Below are 22089 nucleotides of genomic sequence, written 5' to 3'. Positions count from 1 at the left end.
CAAGTTCAAAAGAGAAAAATGTCTCTTTGTTGTGATAGCTGGAAAGAACCAAAGTCACCACCAAAGGCAGTGGGTCTCATAGGAAGGCCTGGTCAAATGCTAAGCTGTATGGTCTGTTTGGATTTTCTAGGGAATTATTACATATGTTTGCTAGACAAATGGATGGGAGCAGACTAAATGACTTTGAGAACCTCAGAGGGCATTTAGTGAGTTTTAATATGCAGACACTTGCATTTTAAGTGTCCTTAGTCTGGTCTAAGTGTAATATGTAACTTCTAGGGATGTGCAAAATGGGCTGTATTCAATTGAGATTTGGATTTGGGCCAAATCAGGGACAGTGATTCGATTCATTGATTCAGATCGCTGTCCCGATTTGATTCAGCCGAATTCGAATCGAAGATTTGGTGCTGATTCAGAGAATCAGTGATTTGGCCATAGAGACAGCTTTAAATGTTTTTTCTACATACCTCGAGGTACCAGGCACAGCTCATGAATGCTGCCGGCGGGGGCGGTCCGCCACATGCTTCCTGGAGGACTTGGAAGTGGACTGGAAGTACTTCTGGTTCATTTCTGGGTCCATTACCAAGTACTCTGGGGACTCCCCCGCCCCGCATTCCCGTGGGACACTCCATCCACCCCACTGTCTTAGTATTCACAAGCCGCCTGGTACCTAGAGGTATTTAGAAAAAACATTTAAAGCTGTGTCTACGTCCAAATCATTCAATCTTTCCAAATCTCTCCAAATCTATTTGGAGGGTTCTGATTTGATTTGGAGAAATTAAAGGTATCCTGATTCAGTTCGAATTTGGAGATTCAGCTGCCGAATCAGGCTGAATCTCTGCCGAATCGAGTCAATGACTGAAGCTTTGTACAGCCCTAGTAACTTCACCCTCCAACGTAAGAAAAATAATGCCATGACTGCACACAGTTCCCCATATTCATGCTTCTTCAAATGACCTTGCTGTCTGGATTGGTTTTATGAAATCATAGCATCTCTGTTGACATGTTTCTTCTCAATTTACCTCATATATTAAAGAATTTGCTTAAAATAAAGAGGTTATTAGTAGGAGTGTGTGAAACGGGCAGTATTCGGTTCATTTTCAGCCCAAATCAGGGCCAGTGATTTGATTTGTTGATTTGGATCACTGTCCCGATCTGATTCAGCTGAATCTGAATCTGAGGATTCAATGCTGATTCAGAGAATCAGTGATTTGGCCATAGACACAGCTTTAAATGTTTTTTTTTACGTACCTTGAGCATGGCTTATGAACACTGCGATGCTGGGGTGCACAGAGCATCCCACGGGAGTGCGTGGGGTGGGGGGGTGGGGCTCCACATGATTTGGAGGGTTCCAGTTTGATTTAGAGAAATTAAAGGGTCTCCTGATTCAATTTGGATTCAGAGATTTGGCCACCAAATTGGGCCAAATTTCTGCCAAATCAAATCAGCGACCGAAGCTTCACACAACCCTAGTTATTAGTAACTCATGAGTAACTGGAAACTAAATAATTTATTCAATCCTGTTATGATTCTAATTTTCTAGAAGAAGAGGTAAACAATTATTGAAATAATTCTGAAAAAAATTTTCCAACCCTATCAGAAAAAACATAAAGTAATGGTAATTCCAACATTATACTTGAGTAATTCTCTATGAAATATTGGGCTTTTTCATGTTCATATCCTTTAATGGTAATATCAAATATTATTGCAAAGATATAAAGTATGAAAATATGTAATGAACTGTCTGGGACATGTTACTTACCTTAGGCAGGGCATCTTTTGGAGGTTCAGCTTGTTACAGGAATAAAAATATTAAAGATGGTTGTCAAAAGGTAACTTAACATCTTCAAATCCCAGTTTGAATCTTTCCTTTCTTTGAGTCTTCAGTGAATTATCGGTGTTGAACCAACATCTTGCTAAAGGAATTACTTATAAGGGAGGGGGATCTTAATAAGCTTTACCTATAAAACTTGTAATTGAAAATTATTCAGCAGTATCTGCTTCTTTATAACCACAAATCGACATGGGTGGGTCTTGCATACTTGAAATACAATGCAAGAAATTGGAAAGAGAATGAGTATGGGGCTGGGATCAGAGGCTGTCACTGACTTGGGGCAGGGCAGGGCTGGAGCAGGGCAAATGAGGCTAGAGTGTAGCACTGTGCAATGCTGCCTGGGAAGGCAGTAATTCCACTATAAATTAATCCTTGATGGGATCTGACACAAACGTTCGATAAAACATTCTAACAGAAAGTGCTTTAGGTTCATAAACATCCATCAAGGGTTAACTTAGAATGCAATCCATCTGTTTTAAGGCATTCTAAGAATGAATGTCTGTTCAGTTACAGCTTTAGAGTGCTTTCTGCCCGCTTAATATGAGATATGTGTGACATCTGTACCTAGCTTATTACAGTAACTTGAAATCTCACTGAATTGTGTTTGAATGATATACACACAGATTTCAAATACAACGCTACTTTATAACATCAGAGCAAAGTAATGCATATTTATCACAAACAAAGCAATTATATATTTGGTTGTTTTATTTCCAAAATTAACTTGAGACATTAATTTAACATGAAAAGTGTGATTTAATGAAGCCTGCAGAGAATTACTATCTGCCATTTGAAAGAGTTCTCTAAAATGCCATTTTATTATGCAAATCTTATGTAAAATAAATTGCATTTAAACAGTGGTTCAAAAAGTAGCTTATCACAACCTGATGTTCACAAAGAAATTATATAAAAGATCTGGGGATCACTGGTCTACTTTAAAGATGGGGAAAATTAAACAGCAATGGTCTTTCAATCCAAAGTAGCTAATTTGATGTGCAGATAATTATCTTATTGCTTTGAAATGTGATTTAATCTGATTAGCCAAGAAAAAATCTGAAAAGAATAACGAAAACAAAATACAAGTGTGAAAATGTGAATGAAACCTGTCACTTATGTGATTCATGCAACATTGTGGAGCTGTTTTTTCAACAGGTCTAAAATCCTCACACAAAAGTATGCATTCAGATGCACACTTGACTTACGGCCTACGCTGTACATAAAGCAGAGGCTACTATCTGGAGCCATATGTAATGCTAGGCTAACACAGTGTGGTCACTCCAAAATGTCTGTTAGTGTTAAATTGCTTATTATTTCATGTTTTCATATAAACACTATTTCTCTAATTAGCCATGTAATTGGACATGCCCATGGGCTTTGCAGATTTTGCAAAGGAAGCCCCTGAAATAACCATGTCACTATTTTTCTGTTAGTGAAGAGATGCAGCTCAGACCAAAAAATAAAAAAGATCCAGAGTTTGGTTTCTTTTCCCTCATGGTCAGTACTGGGCGCAGCACAAAATAAAGAGAAAACAGTGTTACCCTGATACTATTTAGAGATGACTTAGGTCTTGAAGCATAATGATCAATGGTCCTAGTAATATGTAATGTAATGACACGTGTCATTCTTATTCAGTATATGGCTGCCTGTTAATTAAGCTGACTAAGCTATTTGTCTTGCTTAGCATTTTCTGGCTGTGGGTTCCATAAGTAATTTTTATATAGTGTGTTTTTTGTAGTATTTTCTTCTATTTTTTAAATTGGTCAGTTTATACTAAGAACCATCCTCTTCAGATGTATTACCAGATACAGGAGATTATATGCAATGAAAGAAAAAAGAATTGGGTTATGTAGTTCCATTCATACCAAAAGTGTCCCAAAGAACTGGTCACCAAGGACAAGAAAAGCAGCAAATATCTGTGATTACAGAGAAGTAAATGATTTTCTATTTCATCATGTAGTCTTATATCCTTATTTTATTGAATAGAATAAATATTTAAAATTATGGTTTTATAGTCTGGTAAATTATAAGGGCTTTATACTTTTCTCCAAATCATCTGACAACTGTAGATGTGTAAGACGGAGTGCTGGACAATAAATAGCTTATTAATCTCTTGTGTTATGGTCATTTCCATGTCCCTGTCAGATTTGGTTTTTGACATGTAACAGTTCCCTCTGTTATATGATTTGTCTATTATCTCCAAATAGCATGTTGGTCTGGTTGGATAATTGCTTTCTTTTAAAACCATTATTTTATCAGATATAACAAAATAGAATTGGGTTACTGCTTGTTATTCACGTTGCATCCACATACATAATTTATTGTTTGATGTGTTTGCACATAATAATGTGGAACATGGCTTCTGGGCTCTGACTGGCTTGTAGAAGGTGATTCCATTATGAAGAGAAAAAATGAACTGAAATGTATAAATAATATGTACCGTTGTGATGGACAGAGCTTGTCAAAAAATGGAATTTCTGTTTTGTGTGAAATGTGAAATAATTATTTGTTCTGTTTCAGAATAAGTGAAATATTCAGAACTTCTTGTAGTAGGAAATTTGTGAACACATGGCATATTGATACTCCTGGAACATTTCATTTTAAAAGTCTAAAATGAACCTAAACTCTAGGGCTTCCAGCTCAGTCAAGACCTCCACGGTTTCTAAGTTCCTCTCTCCATGGCATCTTGCTATATGCGATAGGGACCAGGAACCCAAACCCATGTGTGTCATGACTAAGCTGAGAGTCTCAGAGCTTGTGAGCTAGTTTTTCCAGACTTCTCAGCTCTGTGGCTGGGAGTCTGGAAGTCACCCTGAGAGCCTCAGTAGTGCCTGCCATGCAGCCTGAGTCAGGGCAGGTAGTCCTGGTGTTCCTAGAGCTAGGGCAGTCCATATGACTGAGCTGTGCTATAGCTACAAATCCTAGTAACCTCCTCAGCATCCCATCAGGGGAGCTGGCACAAAGCTAGGAAGGTCACTGGACATTGGTTAAAACCAATATCTTTCTGTAAAATATTTTGGCTTTGACAAGTGAGTATCTTCTGTTCTTATGGGAACCTGTTTCAATGGGAAAATTCTAGTCACCTAAAGATGGCTTTTTACTCCAAACAATTTCCTGAGATACAGTGTCTTTCAAAGCTTTCTCCCCACTCCAAAATACAGCATCATCATTGTACCTAGGGCTTTGTACAAATTTCACAACTAGACCCTAAGGAAACAGTATGGTACAATGGTTAGGAAAGGCTGGGAGGTGAAGGAGAAGGATATAACAGAAGGAAGCACAGTAAACGTACCAAAATAGCGTAGGTCTTTTTAGCTGAGGATAAAGTTCTTTCATTGTACGTTTCAGATGAAGTAAAAGAAGTGGAGAAAGTAATAGGAGGGAGTGATGTGAACAGCACAAGAATATGACAGTGGTATTGTGGGAAAGACTTGAGAATCAACAAGGTGGAGATAATAGTAAATAACTAGGTTAGCCTCATCCCCAGAGCCAGTGCTATAATGCAAAGATAGGTAGAGCAGAGCAAGGTTTGTTGAAAATGGAAATATTTATGTTAGTGCTGCCATCTGGTGTGTCGTATATTTAACCCCATATCCCTCCGGTCATCTCTTCTCATTGCCCAGGAAAGCATTAAACCTTCCAGGGTACTTTTGAAATGAGCAAGTAGGAAAAAAATATCTGCCTGGGTCAGTATTACTTCTCTTGGTGGAATAGGTTCTGTCATTTAAGTCCATGTGAGCCATCACTAGTCCATAAGACTACTGAGTTTTTGAGACCTTTCCTGTGATCGATGCTATAGAATACCATAAGTATGAAAGGCAGCAAAATAAACCAAATCCCCTTCTCGTCTAGTGCATATGTATTATTGTATCCAGCAATGCATCTATAGTTTAGTTGTTTCTGCATGGTAAAGGCTCTGGTAAGTGCAGACAGATTATTTAGTTTTACCCTATGCAACTAATTTTACACTCCTCTTTGATGCAGTAGAGCCATATTAAATTGAGAGATCTCTATCAAAATCTTACCAGTTTATCTGACTCAGATGTGTACTGTACACATGTTCTGTTGAAAGCAATTGAATTAATCACATGTGGTTATCTTATTTTGAGTGAATCCAAGTAGGAGTACATCTAGTATCATATTTTTACTAGTAGAATCTAGTATTATAGAAGGTAAATTAGCTTGCAATAGCAGGGAATGAAATGGACAGGGAAATGGATAAATACATAAGCACTTTATTTAAATTTAGGGAAAGATCAAGATGAGATACCACCTACTTCAGATAGAATGAGGGCTGTCTATACTTTGCTGGGAACTTCTCCAGGTGCGGGATTGGGAAGACCTGGCCAATTCAGCAGCACTTTTGGCAAACCCTGAGGGGTAACGTGGGGTTGGGGGGACACACATAGTTCTAAGAGCAGGAGCAGAAGGAGAGCACAAGGGTCTTACCCATGCTAGGAACCCCAAAACAGCCCCTGGCTATGCTGCTGTTTCCATCACGTGCTCTGTCCACCCTGGCTCTAGCTCTGAAAGCAGTAACATCAGCATGGTGTCCAGGCGCTGACTGCTGCTGTGGCAAGAACAACACAGTGGGGCCACTCTTGATGCTGGAGCATGGACGTCATGGGGTGGGGGACAATTCTGGTTCCCCTCCTAAGCTGGTGCCCAGGGTTGGTGTTCTGCTCACCCACCCCTAGTTACGCTACTGACCACCAGCTCTTGGGCTTGTTGTTCTGTGTTGCACCACTTAGATGTAGGGCACAGAATCTCACCCTGAGTATATATACTATACCTGAGTAACCACGTGACTTTATTATAACCTTTATCTCTTTTTTTCTTCCTATTTCTCAGTTGTTATTTTAAACTGTTGTCTCACCTCGGCCTTGATCCTGCCAGTGGGCCAACATAGTGCCTCAGTGATGTCGGCACAGGTACCCAGGACCACTTAAAAGATGTCACTGCAGGAGCAGAGCTACAGACAGCAAATTCTTTGGGGCCAGGAACTGTCTTGTCTTACTAGTATTTTAAGCTCTCAGCATAAGCTAGTGCCTGAAGATTATCACTGATACCTTTCTGGATTTTAGCATGCAAATTTTATAGTTCCTGAAAACTAACAAGCTAGATCCTATTATTTGAATCCAGTTCTCACCCATGGTTTAATTTTTACATTTATTTTAAATATTTCTCTGAGATCTGGTCAAGGGTTTGCAATATATTGTGGTGTATGCAATACCAATAATGACAATGCTAAGTATTTTGATTAAATTAATACTAAAAGAACAATGCATTAGCTTGTTACTCCACATAGAATCATAGAAAATTAGGGGTGGAAGGGACCTCAGGAGGTCATCTGGTCCAAACCGCTGCTCAAGGCACAACCGTCCCAAACTAGAACATCCCAGCCAAAGCTGTCTAGCCGAGTCTTAAAAAACTCTGGGGATGGAGATTCCACTACCTCTCTGGGTAATCTGTTCTGTGTCATATATATGAACAAGCAATGTGCCTTTCAAGTATAATTGTTTAATTTCCGTGTCATCTGTTTAGGAAATAGTGAAGTCTAGGGGGGCAAATGCTTAACCTATTTTAGGACTGCAATCAGTAGACTTAATATTTGCAAAAATGTGCAATTAGTCATAATTGCCTTTAGATTTCCTTCTAATGTTAATCATGGTGAATTATTTTGGTATTTTAAAAATTCAATTGTCAGTTAACTTTTCTGAGGAATTATACAGTGTTGTTAGTCATCAGTCTATCATTATACCTTTCTTCAAGTACTATGTTTATTTAATGTCTAATAATTTGCTTTTATTGTAATCTATCTAAATGTCAACATGAGTTTCAAAAAATAATTTAAGATTTGGATTTATAATTACAGGTTATTTTATTAGGATTTTTTATAATATAATGTCACTATCCACAGATAATTATTTTATCTAATGTAAATTTCAGTTAATAGTTTACTTGCAGGACCCAGATAACTATTGTGGAAGAAATCAAACTTTGCGCTGTGGTTGAATCAGAACTGACAGAGCCAGCTTTTCTTTATTTAGGGCCATACTGTGATCACAGGGAGAATTCCATACAGCAAGGGGAATCACCCACTTGTCTGTTTCAAAGGATTTCTCAGATCTTTAAGTTTACAAGCGTATTTATACTAAAGACAGAGAAAGAGATAAAAAATACACCTTGGAGAAACAAAACAATAGTAAATTTACTTAAACAAACTATCTATGCACAGGGCAAGATATCAAGATAACCTAAGGATAACTCAAGGTGTGCGGGATTCCTTATCTCAGAACATTTAACTGAGTTAAGCAGTATCAGCACTTCTGGTCTTTGTCTGTTTTTCTAGTCAAGTAAGCTAATTACTTTTACACTATATATTTCCATAATCAGATAAATAATAATAACTATATATGGAAGATATAAGTAAATAAATCATTACTCTAAATTAGATGGGTAATATTTTAATGACTTAGAAAAAATAAGGTCAAGCAAGGGTTCAGTCAAGGGAATCTCATGAGTTTAGACATGTGGAGAATTCTGGATATTAACCTTGCTTCACCAGTTTCAATATAATAATAGCCACATGTGCCCATGGGAAACTTGTGTTCGGTATTGTAATTAGGGGCAGGGAGGGGTGCCACCGAGCAGCTTCTAAAGTGTGGGGGGCACAACAATAGCTGCAGTTCCTGCCCCATGCACTGCTGCTGCCCAAAGTGCAGAAGTTTTCAGTTTTTCCTTTTAGATCATTTGACCATCATTTTCCAAAGAGGGTGGAAACTGGATGAATCTTCTGAGCTGGGGCTTCCTACTTCAAATTGTCAGTGGGTGCAGAATAGAATCAAAGTCTCTTGTGGCAGAATACTTGCAGTGCCTACCACTTCAAGGGCTGAGTCGAGCAGCCAGCAGGTGCTTGATTGTGGCAGCCATTTTAAAACACTGGCTGCCTGTATAAATACAGCAGTTTGCTGCCATCAGTGAAGGCAGAAACATCACCTAGCTGAGTTGCAGCAGGAACAACCAGGAGGTAAGGGCAAGAGCTTATGAGGATGGCTATGAGGCTCTTGGTTCTGGGCATGACCTAAAACTGCACCCTGTTGGGGATCGGTGGCCTGGTAGGGCTCCTGGTGATGCAGGAGTCCTCAGGAAATGCCAGGCCAGTTACCACCCCAGTGAAAGGTGAGTCAGGATGCCTTAACCCCTAGCCTCCACAACACTGTCTGTACAAGAGGACCTGGCACAGCTACCACCACCTGAGCCCAAAAAGGGTGCAAGACCCAGGCAGGGCCAGGCACAGCTGTGACCACCTGAGCCTCCACAGGGGAGGTAAACCTTGGAGCCCCAAAGGAGGGGGTAGATGTGTAATCCCAGAGACAGGGTAGTAGTGAGGGCCCGGAAGTGGGTTGCGTAGGGCTGAGAGTCAACCTGAAGGGCAGCCCAGAGGGGACATGCTGAGTAGGGATGTGGGACAGCCTGAAGGGCAGCACATGGACCAAGCCCCTGGAGAGCAAGTTGAGAGAAGTGTAGAGCCCCAGAAAGGGGGAACAGAGGGCTAGGAGCCCAGTACATGGGGTTGGGGGCCCAGTGTGTGTTACAGAGGGCTGGGAGCCCAGTGCATGGAGCAGCGGGCCCAGCGTGTGTTTATATATGTTTATATAAAGCTGCCCCAAGAGGGGTCAGGAACTTGGCTGGCCACTACCCAGATAAGGGTCACAGGAGAGGCTCAAGAGACTGTATGTCTGCCACCCAAGGTGTGATCCGGATAAAGCCTACGGCCTATGGGAGCCACTCCAAAAGGGAGTAGGGCGGGACAAGTTGTCAATGTGAGAGAGAGATCCTGTGAGAGGGGGTGGCGTGCAAGAGGTCCTTATGAGAGGAGGGTGGAGTGAATGTGTGTATGAAAGAGGCTTGACAGCGAGGGCTGAGCTTGATCTGGCTCCAGGCCAGGAGCATAATGACACCATGGATGCCATCTGCAAGGCATGTTTTGCAGTGTAGGGGAGGTTTGGAGCCACAGATAATGCCCCCTAGCATCGGGGCATGTAATGGGCAGTCTCCTGCATTTTACCACACATTTTGAGAATAGCAATGTTGTGGCAGAGGGACTGGGCAGACTGCCCCATAGACAGGTGGGCAGGCTGGCATGAGACCTGGCCCTGAGAGCTGCCCCCTGTCACATCTCGGTATATCTTGCACCTGACTGGTCTGTGCCTTGCAACGAATCTCATGTTATCCTTGCAGAATTTGATAGCAGTAATCACCCAGTCCTCTTCTGCCACGTCTTGTTGTAACTTATAGGTACCAGGAGGTGTTCCCTTGCTGAGAGTTTACTTTAAGGATATATAAAGTTTATTTGACCTGGGGCTCCAACCTCCCCTTATACCCTGAACACCAATCAGATGTTTTTATATTGCAGCACATATCGACCACACATATCGGCCACCAACAAATGTTCTATTTCTTCATTGGTCTTCTCTTTTCCTTGGCTCAGAATCTCCTTTGGTGTTATTTTTCAGATGGAAGATGTCCGGGTGGACCCAGAAGAAGATCTCATTGTTATAATAGATGAGAGAACTGTAACCGTCACAAAACAACACTGCTCAGGTAAGCACTGAACAATCCCCAAATTCCCGGGACACTAAGCACTTTGTTTTCTTATTTCTTCTTTTTTTTGTTTTAGATGCAAGTTTCTTTCCCTGTGGCCTTTGGAATACTCCTTGCTGGACAAGCCCCACCAGTATGCACAACTTCAATCACAGCTAAAGAAAAATATCTGCTCCAAGGGTGAGCGGTGTATTTGCTCACAGCTGCCCACTATCCTTTAACTCCTTGGGTCTTCCCTCTCTTTAGAGAGTTTGACTTCAATCAGTCCTTTCACTCTCAATGATATGTTAATATCCTAAACACAAAAGAAACAATAGGGATAAAAACAGCCTGTTTCCCCGTTGAACTGCTTTCAGAAGTTTCCTCCATCTCCACACTGGCATTCACTGTAGATGGACCCTGCAGCATGCCCTCTCAGCAGTTAGAGCTCCTGTGCACTCTTAGACTGAAGCTCAGTCTTCTTCCCTGCCTCTGGAGTCTGTCACTCTTCTCTGCACTCCTGTCCTCTGCACTGGCTTGCTTGCATCCTTCATTCCTCCTCTCCCCTCCTGCAGGTTTTTCTCCCAAGAAGGGCATCAAGCTCCGGAGATGCCAAACTGGAAGGAGCGGTAACTTCTGAAACAGCATTCTGGCAGCTCTGTTTCTCCCTCCGTCAGTCTGACTTCTTGTTGGTCCCAGTAAGTTTTTCAGCTCCCTTTCCCTTTTCTCTGTAGAGACAGAGGAAGCCTCTTCACACCAGTGAGGGGGATTCTAAGGAATGTTTTGAAAAGAGGGGAGTTTGCAGATGATGAAGAACAGAAATCCCCATTTTCTAGATTAACAATACCCCCTTTAGAGATTTTTCTTAATGGTGCTAGAACTATGACACTGAATTATGCCTTGTCTGAGAATCAGAAAGAGGTCCTACACACTCCATTGCTCTTTCTTCCATGCCAGCTGACCAAGGTGCAGTAAGGACCCAGCCCTTCACCACTGATTTCAGTAGAGTGGAGCTGGTATGCTTTACACAGTTTATTGGCCAGAGCAACTTACTTAATTAACGATGCACTAAGAGACATTCAGAGACCACTATCCTGTAAACTCCCTCTGCTACAAGTAATAACCTATTGCATTATATTAGTTCCAAGATAAGTCCATTTTTATTTAAATTTAATTTGGTTAAACAAAAGTATTTATCAACCTAAATCATCTCTTGGCTATTTTGTGACCTGAAATGTCAGCTTTTCTGATTAATATAGTGGTTCAACTGTGGAAATGCATAACATTTAACAGATATTAAGCAAAATATGCATATACTTTCTTACCTACTTTGATTGAAATCTATATATGTTGGTGACTTCAAATGGGAACCAATTGCATTTAAAATAGTGAAAATCTGGTTCATCTCCAATGAAGTCACTGAAATTGTCCTGGATTTATTTTGGACAAATGAAATCAGAACCTGATCCAAAGTGTGAATAACTGGTACCTTCCCAAATAGTACCTGTATAATTTCTGTGCACAGGTGAGTTTTTCCTAGATCATTGGCATATCTAAGATCAGTGTAATCTGGCCTTGGGATATTTATGGACCATAACTTTCATTACAGAGCAGCCAAATACCAAATCTGTGCAAGTTTTAAAAGTCTGTATTAAAGGTTTAAACCTTTTTGCTTATGAAAAATGTTTCTACAAATGTTCCTGTCTCATTTGGGATATTAAATGTGAGCTATACATTTGCTCTGAAGGAACTGTTATGACTAGTTATAGCCCTTGATCCAGAGCACCTTATAAAAAATTTATTTTATTTTATTTTATTTTAAGGGGAGATAGTAGGCTACAAGGTAAAGTCAGGCTATAAGGAGCTAGGTTGTATAAATATAGCTCAGTATAATTTCCATAGTAAAATAATAATAATAGTATAATAATAGTAACTCGTAACTGTCACCTGCTATATATTGAGTCCTTCATCCAAATATCCAAGAATACATCTACAGGCATACATTACTTCACCACAGGTACTAGGAAAGTCAAAGTATTTTGAAATGTTATCAAAAACTGCCATTGAGTGATATTTTGCTCAGCATCTTCTCTCCTCTTATTCTCTCCCCATACTCTTTTGTTGGCATTGGAGGTGCTCCAGAAAAATCCTGGAAGAGGGAAATAAATATCCTCAAGAATGGTGGGGCTGGTAAGTCTTCAAGTAAATTGTATATTCTTTTTCATCAAAGATCTGTACATGTGAGAGATGGCTAGAGTTAATATTTTTGTGAAAGTTTTCAAACTGAATTCTGAAATGGTTAGCTACATTAGTCTGAATGGTGGTACCAAAGGCTAGGTACAGACATGCAAAAAGCCCAACACCGAATCAATCTAAGCTGCACCGTTTTTTATAGGCGGCATAGTTTAGACTGGTAGCAAACAGAACACACATGCACCCTTTAGTAGGGAGGGGCATGCAGGCTGCCTATCTTAGACTTGGTTCCACCATTTTTAATCAGTCTATATGTACTGAACGTCTGCTCTGTTATGGGTTTAGACCAATTTCCAATCACTTATACCAGTAAAAATGGAATGTCTGTACCTAAGAGACTAACTGGTTCCAACAGGCCTGAACCTTCACAGGCAAGAACCTACTTCATCTGATATCATGATTGGACTAAATTCAGAAAATGATCCACCCTTAGTTTTATAGCCTTAAACTAATGTAGGTAATTCCATTATAATACCTCTATATTGGAAGATAAGTTAAATATTCATATGAACAAATTCTGAGCTATGTGCCACCATAACTTGTATGTTGAGCTGACTAGAAGAATCTATAAAGTTGCTACAACTCAGACTCTGTCCAAACACAAACTTCTCAATTGGAGCTGAGCTGTCCATCATCAAGTTATTTTAATTACATAGTGAATGTATATTCTTACTAAATAGCCTCTATCCTGTGGTTAAAGTGGTCATGGGAAAAGGGAGTTCCTAGAGCCATAGTTAAATTATAAATAACCATGTATTGGCATGGGAGTATTTTAAGACTGACAGAAAATATGAGCTTCTTTTTACTCAATATAGATGAAGAATCGTGCATAGAAATCTAAAGAATTAGTACAGGGAGCTGAACATCTTTGCAGAAAGACAACATCAAAGATCACTACATAGATCAGTTGAAAAAAGCTGTGCTACATCAGCAAGGTTGCTGTGGTTACAATGAAGGGCATTACCAGGGAAGTCAGTGACTTAAGTGAGTGACAAGCTAATTTTGTCCTAAATAAAATATGAATCAAGAATAATGAAGATCACTGAGACTTATGTTCTCACGGAGTGAGCAGATGGAAAAGAGTAGGAAGAGTTTTATCAAAAACTACAATCAGTTGTCAAAATCATCCCTAAGCCATGACTTTCTTGTTTAGCTTAAAGACTTCAAAGCAAAATGCCATTCAGGAATACACACTACAGTACAACTGGGACACTGTTTATAAGATAATAAAATGAGCCTTTCATCTGAGGATCTAAAAACTTTTTTATAAATATGAATTAATTAAGTTGGCAAAGATACGATGCAAATCAAGGACATTACCATATATTGAATTTGTTTTAAATGATTTAAGAATAAAATATCAACATATGAATGTGAATATTCTCAAGAAATACACAAGGATCCATAATGATTTGCAATACAGCACAAATAATATGTAGATCAAATATATGCACTGTTTGGATTTTTCTTTACATAAACATACCTTTCATAGAAGGACATTTTTTAAAAGTATATTCTCCAAACCAGTATAGATCAGCTAAATAAATATCCTTAAAGTTTATTCAGAAGTATGGCTAGAAAGCAGCACATAAAAACACTACAATTTTTGTATAGAATATACATCATCTGGAAGAAACACAATGATGATAAATGACTGGTGGATGAAAGAGTAAGAAGTGAGAAAAACATACAGAAGTCTCCAGTATTAGAGCAAACTTCTTGTAGAGAAGTAAAGCAAGGACTGTGAGAACTCATCTAGTCTAACCAGGGATTGAACCTGCACCATGCTCTAACGAAGCTAATCAGCTGCTGAATGATACAGCTTTGTGGAGCTCAAAATAGCGGAAGGAAATTAGCTTAAAAACTGTACCCATGAAGTTAAACATACCGGGAATTAATTAAATCAAAGGTAAACAGGGATTCATCTTAAAAGCTACTAAATCTTCTTCAGTAAAGAATTAGGGATGTACTCCTAGTCTGTTTAGAATCGATAGGAGTTTGCCACTGATGGGAAAATTTCACTTAAGGTATATAAAGTTTTGCCAGTATGAGAATAAAGCCCATTCTTTCTATCCCTATACATTGGACTATTCAAACTTGTGAGAGGCAAATATTAAACTGTAAAAATAAGATTTTTTTAAGACAGATAATACAGTAACCAAATATTATAAATTCATATAAACGTATTAAGTGTGCTAAGTTAAATAAGCAACATTTTCTGTGATGTCATTCATAAGCAGTTGTACAGTTTATGAAATTATAAGGAAACATATTGAAAGATAAAAATGGATCCTATTTACAAATTAGAGCAATTAGAAGAGTCACTACTAAAAGGTTAACAATTACCAACAGTTATTAAGCTTAGATAGTCAATGATACTTCAGCTCTGTGTTTAAACTTAGGACAGCCAAAACTGTATGAATTATTAGTTAGTATATGGCATATATTACACTCAAGGCTACTTCAGTCACTGTTCTAAAACACAGCACCAAGAACTCCCATTTTGCTGGACAGGGATAAAATGGGAGGGAAATGAGGTAGCTATCCTCTGGTACCAAGGGTTCTAACTACAGCTATCTCCTTCATGTTGATGTAGGTCCCTGTGAAGATGTCTTGACTCCTTTATGCAAAATACAGGCCCTGATTTTAGACAACACTGTCACCTGGCTGCTCACCTATGGATCTAAAACCTCCCCATTTTATGTTAATTCTGTATAGTATCATAAGATATAGAAGGTCACATATTAAACCTTTATCCTTACACACAGGAAGGGAATGAGAGGCCTCAGATATGGCTGAGTGAACTGCATGTAAAGACTAACATTTGATTGAGAAAATACTAGACAATGATTTTCACCAGTGCTTACTCTGTGTGAGCCTCAGTAAGGCTAGGGACAGACATTCAAAATGCCTGAGCCTGTACTGATTCAATCTTTGCAGGTTAGTCTAACCTGGCTAGGCTAAATCAGTTTTGTAACCAGGGAGACATCTGAGAAATGCAGGCACATGCCTGTAGTAGCTGAGGCTAGAAACCAGAGAATGCTAGAGCAGCCCTCCCTTCTCCTGCACAGGGCTGAGCTGAGGTGGGTGTGGCCGGGTCCCAGCAGGACACTGTGATTAGGGCGGTCCCCTCCCCCCTTGATAAAAGAGCATTTATCAGCTGTATTATCAGCATTCAACACCCCATCAGAAAACAAAGCCTCGTTCATGACAAGCTCTTCTTAAGCAGCTTTTTCCAAAGGAAAATGCATACCAGACTCTGGCTTCTTTACTATTCATTCCATCCAGGATGAGCACAAACCGATTGCAGATTATTTCTCAGCCTGATGAAGGGTTTTTAAACCCAGAAGCTTGCTAAGAATTTTTTCCCCCAACTATTTCGTTGGTCTAATAAAAGATATCAGATTTACCCAAAGAACCTTATCTGCCTTTCTCAAAGGAAGGATTGCAGGGACATTACCATCTGAGCTGTTGATTACCTCCAGAAAGCCCTAAGTAGACACTGTCCTATCTGCCTTACACAGCAGTAGCTAGCATACCACATGCTGGCTAGAGCCTGTGCTGTGGGAGTGAGAAGATAGGGATCTCTGCTTAAGCAGTGAGTGGTCGGGGGCGGGGGAGTGGGAGGAGGGAGGAACAGAGAAGCCAACAGCCCCTGCTGTGCCTGAAAGTCTATGCCAGAGCTCCAGCCAGGGAGCAAAGAGGAAGGGCCAGCCCTGCTATGGAGCAGAGAGTCCCACTCAGCCATAGAGCATGCCGGGATGCTGGGCTGGTTTAGGTTAAACCAGCAAAGGGGCTGGGACAGACATTGCATAAACTGGTTTGACCCAAATTTTTTAAGTCTGATACTACATTCAACCAGGTTTATCTGAAACCAGTTTCAGCCATTTTCAAACTGTTTATGTGGACTAAACATAATGATTATATTTGTCTGTTCTGTTATGGTTTAAACCAGTTTCTGAGCATTTAAACCAGTTTATGTGTAATGTCTGTCCCTAGCCCAGATGAGCATGATGAAAAAGGCAAAAGGAGGAAGAGAAACATGGTCTGATTAGACTACCCATGTATACAGAGCAAACATTTCCTTACAGAAAGCTTGCTATACTCCATGTGTCCATAATTATTGTCATCAGCAAGACAGGACATTCTGGACAAAAGGAACAGGTCAACTATTCCAACATTCCTTTAAAACTGCCAAGGAATGGAATTTTTAAAAGTCTAATATTAGGGTTTGGCAAAATAAATCTAAAGTATTTATAATTACTTATTTACTTGTAATTTTTGGCTGGATGTTTTGATCTGTGGGAGCCTCTTTCAATCTACCAAATTTGTCATTTTGTATTGAGTTGAACAGTGAGACTGAAGTGAATTAGCCACAGACGCACAGAACCCAGAACTCATGTTATCACTTACATTGACAACAAAAGGTAATGAATTAGATCTCCATTGCTAAGTAGATGACCTATTGAAATAATTGAAAGGATATTTGCCTGGGAAATAAAACTGATGGAAAAGGTAGAGGTGAGAACAAAGATAGAAGATAAATAGCACTGGCAGCTGCAACCTTTAATGACCTCAGCAGAGCAATCTGGAGATGGCAAGAAATTCATGCTGAAAAAGGTTGATTTATAGACCCAATGTCAGAATGACCCATATCAATGGATATGAATTATAAGCAAGGGCAGATTATCTGTCGAAACAGGAAACTGTCTTCAAAAACAAATGTTTTTAAAGAATGATTGGCACTAAGTGAGAAGATCTTTGTCAGATTCAGTAAAATGAATTGATCAAGAACCACTCTTCCATTAGAGTCAGAAAAAGAAGTGGACCAGATAATTGGTGGAAATAGTAGTAGTGTTATAACAGCTAAAAAGATTCATGGAATTGACAATGACTTCACCAACAGGTGATATAAAAATATTTAGATGAAGATGAAATCACAGCATTCAGGAATGTGACTAAGAATGCTGCTAGCCTTCATGATATATATTAGTTCAATATGTAGGTACTTGTTATAATTTGTACATTGAGACTCAAGAGTTAATGTTTACCTATGGAGATATGTAAATAAGCCTTGCAGAGCTAATGTTTGTGCTTTATTGGATAGAAACAACGTAAAGTAATTTCCTTCAGATTTGTCTGGCATACATAACATATACAGCCCTGTTGTATTTTCATCTCTTTTAACCAATGGTAATTTGCACATGAGAGCTCTAACTTTTGTACTGCACAGTGGAGCAGTTAGGCTGAAATTAGGGTACAAAAGTAGCTCATCCTTCTCAAAATGCTAAGACCCCTTTTCAATATAAAAACTCTCATGTTAAAAAAGAGAGGACTGAAGAGCAAATATACTTGTTTATTCATTGGTTTTAAATTTAATTCATGACCTCAGGATCTAAGTGTCTAACAACTTTATTGATAAAATAACATTAACCTTTATGTATAGACCTTTTATAAGGCAGTCAACATTGATATCATATAACAAAAAAATGTATAATTGGCTAGGGAAGAACTTGTGAATCATTATTTATAACAAGTGCATTTAGCGTGAAATGTGTAAGTTGAATCTTACAGTTCTTACTGCACTTGGTTCTCATTCAAGCAAATCTCCCATTGACTTTAGTCCTTTGGGATATGTTCAGCTCCAGGCAAACTTCCAAGAAATTACTGAAACTGCTGCTATTTGTGGTACATATTTCAAATCTTGTGTATTTGAATTTTGGAACCGAATCTAGAGGAAAACTTAAATAGAGTCTGTAACAACTTTGGGGGCCTGTACATATGGTTGAAAATGTTGGAAGGCTGAAAATCTCTGCAGCTCCTCTACCAAGCTTTTCCCAACCCAAATAGGGATTGATTGTCTTGTTTCAGATTACAAGACAAATCACAAACACCCATTAGGAACTGCCTCTTAGCATCCTTATCCTTCAGTTCCAAACATGCACAAGCTGAAATCAATCACATTACTGCTTGCTAGGCCTGTGCAAAGTGGCTAGTATTCACTTCAGATTTGGCTGATTCGGGGGACAGTGATTCAATTCGGTAATTCAAATCACTGTCCCAAATCAATTCAGCCAAATCTGATTCAGAGATTCAGCTGCCACCAAATCTCTGAATCAAACAGGCCCCATCCCAGCCCCATCAATGGCTGCCCCACCTGGCCCCAGTGTCCCAAAATTTAAAAAGAAAAGAAAAGAAAAGAAAAGAAAAGAAAAAAGCCCTGCACCCACCTGCTGCCAGGCAGAGGAATGATCCCTGCTGTGCCCCAGTGCTCTGTGCTGCATGGAGGGGCTCTGTCATAAGCCCCCATTCCAGCTCTTCCAGCCCAATCAATGGCTGCCCTGCCCAGCCCCAGCTCCCAGCACTTTTTTTTTTTAAAGCTCTGCACTCACCGACTCCTGTGAAGTGGGGGGTGATGCCCCCTGCCCTCCACTGCCTCGCACTGCATGGGAGGCTATGCCATGACTCCCCAGAAGCCCCAATGGCCACTGCAGCATCCAGTGAGTGTGGGGCTTTTTTTTGTTTTTTTTTAAAGAGCTGAGATGCTGGGGCTGGGCTGGGCAGCTATTGACAGGGGTGGGAGAGTGGGCAGGGGTTTGGGGGCACTCAGGAGTATTGGGGGAGCAGGCAGAGGACAGGCTCTGGCTGGGGTCCTGCCATGGTCCCCTCCAGCCCCTCGCTCCCCCTACACCTTACTTACTGGCATGGAGCCCAGGTCCAGCACCCTGTAGCAGCGAGCGGGAACTACCCGAATCTCTGAATCTGTCACAATCTTTTTCGAATCAATTCAGAGAGCTTTGAATCAATTCAGACCTTTTTACTGGTCTCCCAATTTGATTCAAATTCAGAGATTTGGCCGCTGAATCGGGCCAAATCTCCTCCAAATCGAATCAGCACCCAAAGCTTCACACAGCCCTACTGCTTGCAGCCATTCCCTTATTGTTTGTGGTTTCATCATACAAGGGCAACATCACACATATACCTGCACAAAGCTCTTCCACTAGTATCTCTTTATAAAATAGTTTACTCTCTACTTCTGAGTGGCTTGATTTAGCAGCCTAAAGAAAAAAACACCTGTTCATGTTAGGGAACACTGTTTTTAGCTACACTGTAGGCAGAACCTCTTTAGGAAGTTGGCACTCATCTAAGTTGTGATGGAAATCAGATGTTGGTGTGTATTGTGAATGTTTGCTAATTATCTGAGCACTCCCAGAGAAATATCCTAAATTCTGTCAGCATATGACACAACAGAAGTTAATCAGTTGTATGGTGTTGCTATTAGAATGTCATGCAGCAGATTATACTTTAAACTTCTATGTCTACATGATCTTACTAATTATTTTTTCATGAAAGATAACTCAGGTAAGGGCTTTTTATAAATCTATGAGCAAAATCAAAGATTTTGGACCTTCATTTCTCTAGTTATCTCTGTGATCCTAGTTGTATTTCCAGCTATGTAGTTTTAACTTGGTGTGGAAGAGGAGGACAAGGCATAGTTGCCAACTTTTTAGCTAGCCAGTAAGGAACATCATTCTTCAGTAGCATAAAATCTGCTACACCTCCCCTATGCTCCACATCTCTAGCTCCTCTGCAAAATAGATTTAAAAAGTGGGGGGACCCTTATAGGGTTTCATTCCACTATTGTTTTCTTATTTTAATGAATAATTTATTTGTTTTCCTATAATGTGCAATATATTTAAGTTCCATTTCAGGGCAATGGTAGATGAATTTGTATAGGACTCCAGCTTTCACTATGAAACAGGTGGAAAAGATAGTGGACAGGACATGACTGAATGTGAAGGCATATAGTGAAGTATTAATGAGACTCAGGAGGGAAATATCACCAAACCTTCTGCTGTTTTGCCCATTGCTCCACCTGTAACTGGAAAAGTCAGACAGATACACAAGGTGTACCACATGGCCATATGGTGCCTTTGTTACTGCACTGTCTTTTAGTACTTCTGAAAGGAAATACTAAATGACGGTGCAGTAACAGCCCATACTGCAGCATGCTGGCCTTGCACGGTTATTTTTGGCTGCTATTTCACTGTAGTAACACACTATAATGAGGGAGCATGTTGCTACAGTGAGGTGGCATCATGGTTTTTGCCAACAAGTGGTACAGCACTGTAGCACATCACTACAGAACCATACCACCTTGTGTAGACACATCCCCATAGTCACATTTTCAAATGCGGCCTACTATTTGTCTATGCACAATTCTGTGCATACTAGTACTTTCACTCTATTACTTTTCCATGCAATTGATGCATTATTCACATACACAAATAGAATGCAAAATGTTTGTACGTCAGATTTTAGCTATATGCGCCTAGCATTTATGAAAATTAATGACAGAGGTATAAAAAAGTAGTGTCTGCAAAAATAAAAGTTGGGTGAGCGCTCCCTGAAAGCAGGTCATTAAGTTTTGAAAAACCTTCTTAAAAATGTCTATGTTAAAATCTGAGGTCTTGATTATTTTTAGTAGCAAATCTCGCATTGTGCTGGGGATTGGACTAGATGACCCTAGAGTTCCCTTTCAATCCTGTGATTTTATTCGGTATTCACCAATGTGGCTTTTTATGAATCTGTTCAACAATAGGACATTCAGTATAATATGTTAAAAATACTATTCAGCTCCATTTTCTATCACAACCTATTACAATCTACAAAAGTTTAATGAATGTTACAATAGCTTGCACATTCTTTTTAGAAAAGCTCTTCAAGACTCACAGTTAGAATACAAGGTTATGTCATAATTAATATGGTTAGAGAGGTTATTAAAATGTCATAATTATGCTAACTAGTTCGTAAAGAAAATATGATGCATCACATTTGTGACATAAAGTGCATTTGTGACATAAAGTGGTTGCTAATTGTAGACAGATAATTACTGCCAACAATTCTGTGCATGCTTTTATTAAGTTGAGGTATTATCTATTTGTTGATTTTCTCTCTTGGGTTTATTAGGCTTTTAGTAATACTCAGTATACAAGATGTGGTTTGTCAGAGGTAAAAATATGATGCATTAAAATATTACAGAGCATTCTTGCTTCTGGTTTCATGCTATTACTTCATATTTTTTAAAAGTAAAAATTGGCTGCATGTCTCCATTTATTGAAGCATAGCAGAAGCTAAATTTTCAAAATTAGCTATCAGGACAGATGCTAATCCAAATCAGCATTTCGTTACTATGGGTCTGATGTAGCAATTCTGTTTCGCAAATTAGGAGCACAAATACTGTATATTCTGCCAAGCTTTAAGAGTTCCATAATAGCCATTGCCTTATCTAAAAATCACTGGAATACAGACATCCCCCCTCTCAATGCAGCATGACCTTGGTGGGAGGGGCTTGGTGAATGAATTATTTACACGTCATTAAACCATCTCCACACCAGCCAGGTTTCATGCCCAGGGAT

This window comes from Crocodylus siamensis, chromosome 9, assembly GCF_052110815.1.
Source record: "Crocodylus siamensis isolate JL-2025a chromosome 9, ASM5211081v1, whole genome shotgun sequence".
In the NCBI taxonomy this organism is placed as follows: Eukaryota; Metazoa; Chordata; order Crocodylia; family Crocodylidae; genus Crocodylus; species Crocodylus siamensis.
This window is presented reverse-complemented; position numbering follows the sequence as displayed.